This window comes from Neopelma chrysocephalum, unplaced genomic scaffold, assembly GCF_003984885.1.
Source record: "Neopelma chrysocephalum unplaced genomic scaffold, ASM398488v2 Primary Assembly neopelma1_103b, whole genome shotgun sequence".
In the NCBI taxonomy this organism is placed as follows: domain Eukaryota; kingdom Metazoa; phylum Chordata; class Aves; order Passeriformes; family Pipridae; genus Neopelma; species Neopelma chrysocephalum.
Window position 1 is genome coordinate 3,239,992 of NW_020897767.1, and position 8,560 is coordinate 3,248,551.

Genomic DNA, 8,560 nt, shown 5'->3' on the forward strand with positions numbered 1-8,560 from the left:
CACAACTAGTGCAACGTGATTGAATTTGCCATGGACATGATTGGGCTCAGCATTGACCAGATAAAAGTATACAAAACACATCATAGAAATTAATTAACAATGTAAAGTCTATCACTCCTCTTTCCTCTCTAGCTTAGTTTCTGTCTTTGTTTCCTTCTGGGTTTGGAGTTTCAGAGAACATTTAAAATTCTTCCCTTACATACAGGACTATGCACTGTATTTGACCTGTGTCATGTTACTTGTGTTGAAAGACCTTAACCTTCATAAAATAACCCAATTCCTCTTGCAAGCCCTTTTAATTAGACAGTCCTTGTTGAGAGAGATCCAACTAGTGGAAAACTAGGGAGAATATATAAAAACATTGGCCATTGGAAAATTGAAACAGTAACCAGAGGTAACTCATGCAAGTGCTGTGTTTATAAAACCTGAATCCTATGGAGACCAGCCCCAAGTGTAAGCAGGAGAGTCCAGCATTGGCTATAAAAGAATTTTTACTGATGGTCAGGATCTTGTCATCTTGAGCTGAACAGACTTTATCCTCCATTTCCTCACCAAGAGATCTTCTGGACCTGTTTTCATACCTGGTGTGGGGCTTCAATTCAGCCATGTGGGGCAGCAGCCTCGTAAAAGTGGATACTGGTGTCCTTTCCACACACTCATCCAATAATTATCCTAGGAAAGCACCAATGAGGGAAGATGCTCCTCGGTATGGTCTAACAATCTCTCCAAGGGTTAAAATATTGTTCTTTACCTACGATATAATGTAGCTTTGCATGTTTCATTGAGCATGTGGTTCTCGCTTCAGTTCCAGAGCACTCCTCAGAAAAGTAAAACAGGGGGGGAAAAAAAACAACTAAATGGCTACAAACGTGTAAAACGTACTTAAATAAACCAAAACAGCAAAGAACTTTTTTATCACTAGCACAATAGAAAATTAAACACCAAACTTTAAACAAATCGTGCCATTCGTTTTTGCGGCAGCAAAAAAGAGTTTATTATTTCACTATTTCATCTCACCTTGCGTCATTAAAATATAGGACACAAGTAGTAAAACACAAAGTAAATATGCACATATCTTTACACCATGTAGGGCAGTTATAAATCTTACTCCTTGATAACAGCTGTACTGCAGCAATCATTTGAGTAGTGCAGCTGCCACAACAATATCAAATTTTATAGTTAAAAAGCAGTCAAAACTTTAATGGTACAGTGGAGGTAGATATATATTGTGCTATAAATAAACATTATCTAATGAAGAAATGAAACATGTTTATTTTTCCTTGACATATCGTTCAATATCATATATCTTTGCTCCTGCAAGCTGCTATAATAGCAGCCATTATACTTCAGCATGTATAACAGCAAAGTCTGTAGTTGGGCTAATTACACTGGATTTAAATGAGGGATGGGAGAACTTCAGACAATGTGGCCTTGCAAGCAAGGCTTTCATTTCAACAAAGCAGTATCTTACAATGTTATCGGAGTTCACATGTGCTGGCAGAGGTTCTGAAGAGGTTGGGAATGCAGTGAGAAACGAGTGGGTTTTCCCCTTAGACGATGACTTGTGCTGTGTTTGTGTGACAGGGTGTGATCGATCTGGGGAGCAGGAGACCATGAGAACTGATGCACTGGTTCAGGCAAGTAGTCACTGCCACATTACTCAAAACCTCTGAAAGGACTCAAGAACACACATGTCTACCAGTGACTGGCTCATCTCCAGCCCAGGGTAACAACATGCCTCAAATGTGGTTTCCATGAATTTACTGAGATTTCTGGTGTGCTCCCAGCCTAGGGAAGTAGTGACAGAGCACCGGTGGCACCTATGGAGATGTTCACCTGCCTACTGCACAAGGAGTGAATGAGGGCATGAAGTGTGGAAGAGGTCTTTAAACAAGCTAGAAATGTCCAATTTTGAAGAGTTCACGGAACACAACTCATCATGCTACATAAGGAAGGGCCACAAAACACTGTCTAGCATCCAGGCGTGTGTTTCTGTGTTTTCACTTGAGTCCAGGGTGAAGTTCTGAAGGACACCTCACAGTCCCTTCTACCCATCACACTGCAAAGAGCTGTCTGCAAACCACCACTGGGTGCCCTTTGAATGGCACTGAAATGCTGGTGCACACCAAGGGCAGACCAAACACAGTCTGATCAGTGCCAGGGAGTCCATGGGACCACACCAGTCTCAGTCTAAGAATAACCTCAAAAAATAAATGTGGTAGATTTTACGTCCTCAGCAACAGCTACTCTCCACATCCATCCCTGCTGCTCCACTGCTCTCTAGAATCATTAAGACTGGAAAAGAACTCTAAGATCATCGAGCACAACCATTAACCCAGTACAGCCAGGTCCACCACTAACTCAGATGTAGCCTCAGACCACTAAATAAAAGACCAAAACTCACAACTACAGTGTGTCACAAGATGAGAAAGAGAGGTGGGAGTGACAAAACAAATATTCTGGGTTCCTGCAACACCAGGGAAACTGGAAAGTAAAATTCATGAACTCCATTCTCTTAAAAATCTTCCTTGGGAAGCTGTGATTGCACTCTTCGCATCATAAACATGGTGCTGGAAGCATCCCTGCCAGAAGGGAGATTACCAGCTTGCCTGGAGTTTGCCTCCTGTTCAGTGTGGGTTCCTCTGAAGGTGACACATGGACACCCTGGTGGGAATTGCAACAACCCAGGGAAGCTGATCCCTTGGAGACCAAATCCTTGACAAACAGCTTATTGCAGTTCAACTTTGTGCATGCCCACCATCAGAGATCCTCAGGGTGCTTCTTCTTGCCATCAACAGCACATTTATCCAAAAAACCCTATGAGATGCTATAAAATAAACCCAACAGCTGTTAGCAGATGACAAATCCTAGATACCTTTTTGCCACATTGCAACCTATAGAATTTACTCCATGTTTACAAACAAATTGCTGCAAAAAATTATTAAGTCCTGGCATTTAGAGAAGCTCTAGAAATTACTCACTCCTCTGGAATTCTGCATGACAAATTAAGACTGTGCTTTGACTCCTAATAAATGTAGCTAGAGCAGAGTTTCATAAACATTCTTGAGATTTCTTCTGTAACAGCTTTATTTTGGCTCCCCACTTTTCCTGCTTAAACAAATGGAAAGGTTGGCTGATATTGTCAAAATACAGCACTTCTCATGAACCAGGAGTCATTTATTAATGTAATTTATTGAGCCTACACTGTAAAATGTAAAATCATATTTTTACTGGGGGACCCACAGACACTAAACAAACAAACAAAAAAAAAAATCATTACCCCAAGCTAAGAATATTTTCTTTTAAAAGTCAAATTATTGCAATTGTGGATCTGTAAGTAAGATTATGTGCTTCCAGAACTGGCCTTTCAGAGGCCAGCAGGGTAAGTTTTAATGAACCATGCACTGTTGGGTAAGAACAGAACAGATGTTTGCCCAGCCATCAGGTAGACCTTTGTTTATATAAATGCACCATAGTAGATAATACCTAATACCTTTCTCATGGCTTAAAATAACCTTCCCACTAAAAATACAAACAGGCTTTTCCCCAGTTGTGAACACGCTTAAAATCTAATTAACACACAGCTGACTGCATACCCACCAAACTGCTCAGGCAGGGTCGGACCTGTCACCCAGCGTCACCTCTTCCATGACACAGCCTTAATCTCCTCCTTTGTCCTTATATTGCAGTTTTTTTCTCTAAAGGTTTCTGCACTAAAAGAGTGGGAAGGTGAAGCCATAGTTCAACTCAATTTATTTTTATATTGCCTCTCATACAAAGTCTTTCAAAACTCTTTATAGTGGGAGATAAAATAATCATATAACACTTGCCGAAATTCAGTGCAATGACTTTTACACTCAGGGTAAAAGCTACGTACCAGGAAAGTAAAATTTACAAAATTTAGAAACAGAGAGAGAATTAATAAATATATATTGGTTCTGCACTGTATGAGAAGAGGGAGGCACATTCCTGTTATGGTACATTCATAGCCTTCCTTTAGGTCTGAGGTTTTCTCAGAGCCCTGCAGATGCTCAGAGAGGCCTGTGCATGGAGGAGGGGAAGGGTAGCAGAGTGAAGACTGTTGGGTACAGAAATAGGAGTCAGTTGTTTCCCCCCCAGTATGGAAAGCCCAATTTCTGATCAGAAAATGAAAAAAATTCAGCCTATCTTGAGAAAGGAATGCAAAAATGCACCGAGTCACCTATGCTCATACTCAGACAAACACAACACAGGAGTAGCCCCATAAACAGGGAGGGAAAGGTTTCTGCAACAAACAATCAGAAAAAGTAAAAACTATTTATGGCAACACCGTCACTATATTTAATTTAAGCTTTTTATAAACACTCAGTGTCCAAAACATGACCCTAGAATAATATTACAATTATTGATAAGGATAAACCTGGAACCAGGTACACACCTTGTCTTGCCAGTACAGTACATGCAGCAGCCTGTGCATGTGGACAGTGGCAGGAGTCAGAGAGTGGACTTCATTCACCCTCCTATACCCATCAGATCTAGAAAACAAGCACAGAAAAAGTGCCTCTTGGGCTTCTAAAGTAACTCTACCCCTATCTAAACAATGCTCACCCAGTTTATTCCCGTATAACCTCGAGCAGCAGAGAGAAAGATGATCCCCAAACCACCCGGATCATTAAATAAAGGGTGTTATAAATTCTGCGATATTGTAATTGTAAAAGTTTACTACGTCTTTGAGGCCCATTGATTCAGAAGGCCACACATACAGAAGCCTGGTAAAAGAGCATCTAAGGAAATATTTGGGCAACAGCTAATATTTCTTCCTACCTATCTTCATGCCCACAGCACTCAACTCAAGTCACATCTTTATAACGCACAGTAAGAAAACACAATATATAGTAACTCATTTTCTGACCTTTTAATATTTCTGTCATTGATTGTCAGAAGTGAGGACGGCTCTCTATCCTAAGGTGATGGATTATTTAATTAACTATTGACCTTTTCAGTATCAGATGTTGACAATGAATGCGCTCCTGTGTAAGCTGCCTCCTCTGGATGCTGTTCAGTTCTCCATTGCATGTCGATCTGTCTCACATTCTGGTTTTAAGCCTAACGTTTCTATCATTTTAATCTAAAAACATGACAAAGTCTCATGTTTAGTGATGAATACTTTTATGATCTACTGCTTTGAGTTTTCTTTTGAACTGTATTTCTGGCAGAATTTATATGAATATTAACAGAATTAAGTCTTTCATAGATAAAATCGTTTGTGCTGCTTACCTATGACTGAGGTTTCTGGCGTGCTTTCAGGACAACTTCTGCACCAAGAGGCAAAGAAGCCAGCACAGAAAGGAAAAATTGCTCATAATCTGTTCACACGGGTCAAGAGACGTCCCAGCCTAAAAATTGTAAGAATCATTTGATATTATGCTTTGCCTTTGGGCCCAGCAAAGACTCCAGCCAGGAACATGACATTTATACTGAGCACCTTTAAAAATAAAGCATTTCACTGCTTTCCCACAGGACATGCAATGTGAAGCCTTGTTTGCACACAAGCAAACTGACTTAAGACTTTTTCTCCCCCAAAATAAAGAGAAAGGATCCAGCTCCTCATCCTGGGGACCCAGGATCCCAGTCCTCTGTTCTCAGCAATTACATATTCAGCTACAATCTTTTTATAAGCAAACAAGGTATTTTCCTCCACGAGCATGTTGTTGGAACCAAACACCAAGCAAATGATCCGTGCCTCCAGGTTGTCAGAGAGATTTACATGTAACTACACAGCAGTTTGGGTATTCCATGGTGATTTCTTGCCAGGACCGAGTGAGCTGATTAATCGAACATATTCCTGGTAGAAAACATCCAGAATTTCCCCAGGAAAAAAGTTTGTAGCCTGGCACACCTTTGCAATAAGTATTCTCTGCTAATTTCATCTGTTCAATTGGAAAACACATATTTGCCAAACCAGGCACCAGATAGAGGTTTTGGGGGCTTTTTTTTTCATGTACTAAACAGATATTCATATTTTTTCAAGGTGTACCATTTCCTTAATTATTTTGGTAACCATATAACATAAAACCACTTCATAGGAACAACGCCCATAAAGAATATGGGCAGAGAATAACAATTAACAAATTTCCAGAAGGTCTGTTTACATCAAATCGTGTTCCCCTTATTTCACTTTTTTTATTATATTTTTGTCTGCAAAATCATCAGCACACACAGCAGTAAGTATTCCTGCTGCTGATGGATTTGGTAAGTGGTTTTAATCAGAAGCTTTCCCTTTGCATCAATCAGGTTTCCCCCGTAACCGGAGAGAAACCCCCAGATATGTCACCGATATACCCAGATAGCAGAGTTATAAGTCTGATTTTTTGTGATGTTAATACAATATTATGATAGATATCTATTAGTGGGGAGAGTGGAGCAGCAGACAGACTCCAGCTCCTCTGACAGCAGCTGCTCTTTCTTCGTCAGTGTCAATCCGCGCCGGAATCGCGGGGAATGAGTGGATGTGACAGGAGAGGACCGCACCAATTATGGATGAAGGGATACTATCTACTCCCACTGGTTGATGTGATTTATTCGACGGTCCTTCTGCATTTACAGAGCAGCAGATTGTAGCTGCTTAAGAAGTGACAAATAGTGCTCAATGACATTGACTGACTTGTCTGATCAATTTATCTTGTCTGAAAAGTAGCCGCGAATCGCTGTCCTCGTTGAGTGACGGCACGGGCAGTCCTGGCTCAACTTTACCCACGTGAAATATCAAATGCCATTAGAAAACCATTACAGATTATTCCCCTTAATCAAATAACGCTGCAGTCCCATACAAAGAATGGAAAATAGAAACCTTTCCTACAGCTTGGCTTTGAAACGCACCTCACTTAAAGAGTGTTTTGCCTTCGAGACCGTGTCAGTAGAACATTTTTATTGTTTTATAAGTTCCTGAATATTTGATGTATTTTGGTGGAAAGGCAATGTATCTGACGGAGGGGAAACAAGTGGAGTTTTCTTGCAAGAACCAACAAAGCAACTTTTCATGTTTTCTAGAAAAGTTGGCAACTGTCCCCATTTTATTGAGCCTTGAGTCATCAGATTCATTTTAAAATTCAGAGCTCCTGGAATCTGGTGATGATGTAATCCAGCTTTTATATTAAAATCAAGAAGAAAAAGAAAAAAGGAAATTCCTGGTCTTGTGGTCAGAGAGCAACTTGAAAATGTGACTTTAGTGAACACAATATGACCAAAATCCAAAACAGAATTGGAAGCCAACTTACAAATGCTGAAGGGTTTTGGTTTTGGTGGATTTCGAGAAGCGATCTTGGGACCACTGGAGCCTGGCAGGACTTTTTCACACTCAGGGTTGACAGCACAGGAATTTCTTAGAAGTTTGGCTCATTTTGATAGAGCTGTTGTGTTAATACCCTAATATTGAAAACTGTCAAACTCTCAGTGGCTGGAAACCCTTCTGGCAGAGGGAGTTGTTAAATGGGAAGAGGTGGCAGAGCCAGGCTGTTGGGTGCCCTGAAATTCTCACTGCTTTCGGGAGCCTCAGCACGACCCTTCTAGTAAGACTGAATTTCCATGATAAGGTGTTACTTGGCGTGAGCAAAGACCTCACAATAATTTCTTTAAACAAACACTGAATTAAAAACCATTGAGAAACCATTAACAATTGTATTTTATCTCGCATTAGATTAGTATTTTTACAGGGTCATAATGTCGTGTCACACCTTATAAATAATACTTATGATATTTCTTATATGAGGCAGGCACAGGAGTTGCCTGTGAACAGTAATTCCATGTATAAATATATACAAACTTGTGAGGGAGTCCACACACACATATCAATATATATATGGTTGTAGCATGAATAAATCAATGTCTGCATGTGGGGGGTGCGTGTGTGCCGTTCATTATATATTACAATATTAAACTGTTATCCATGCACAAGTATATTTATGTATATATTTCAATTTATTAGAGCTAGGCAGGCCTTTACAGACTTAATAAAGAGCACCAGCATTATAAGCCAAGAACCATTTTTCCCTTTCTCTGTATTATTCAAATTTATTAAACAATATTTCACATTTGTTTGACACAATGTCAAACTCGGGACTCCTAAAGAACTGCTGCAGCTTTGGAACTGTTATGCTTTCTTGGACTTTAATCATTTTTGGCAAGGCTCCATTTCCTGTCAGAAAGTGAAACAGCTTAGGAATGTCATTTTCACGAAAGAAAACAGAGAGAATCCGAGAGGAAGTTCTCCTCCACTCCAGAGCCCCTAAGATACTCAAACACACTCGCAGGAGGGCTGGAATACATCAAACATTAGCAGAGGGAAAAGGACACACTTTTCCCACATTAAAATACATGGATAAAGTTGAACTTTTGCTAAAAATAGTTCCCATGACTAATCCTATTAAGTTTTTAAAAAATTGGGCCGTATCTCCCTTGAAGTCAAATTGTTTTTTAACTTCAGAATGACATTAGAAAAAGACTCTAAAGTGCCTTTGCTTAAGTCAAAGTCCCTGGAAGATTATTTTTTCTTCTCTGTTTTTTTTTTAAGTGAGATATGAAA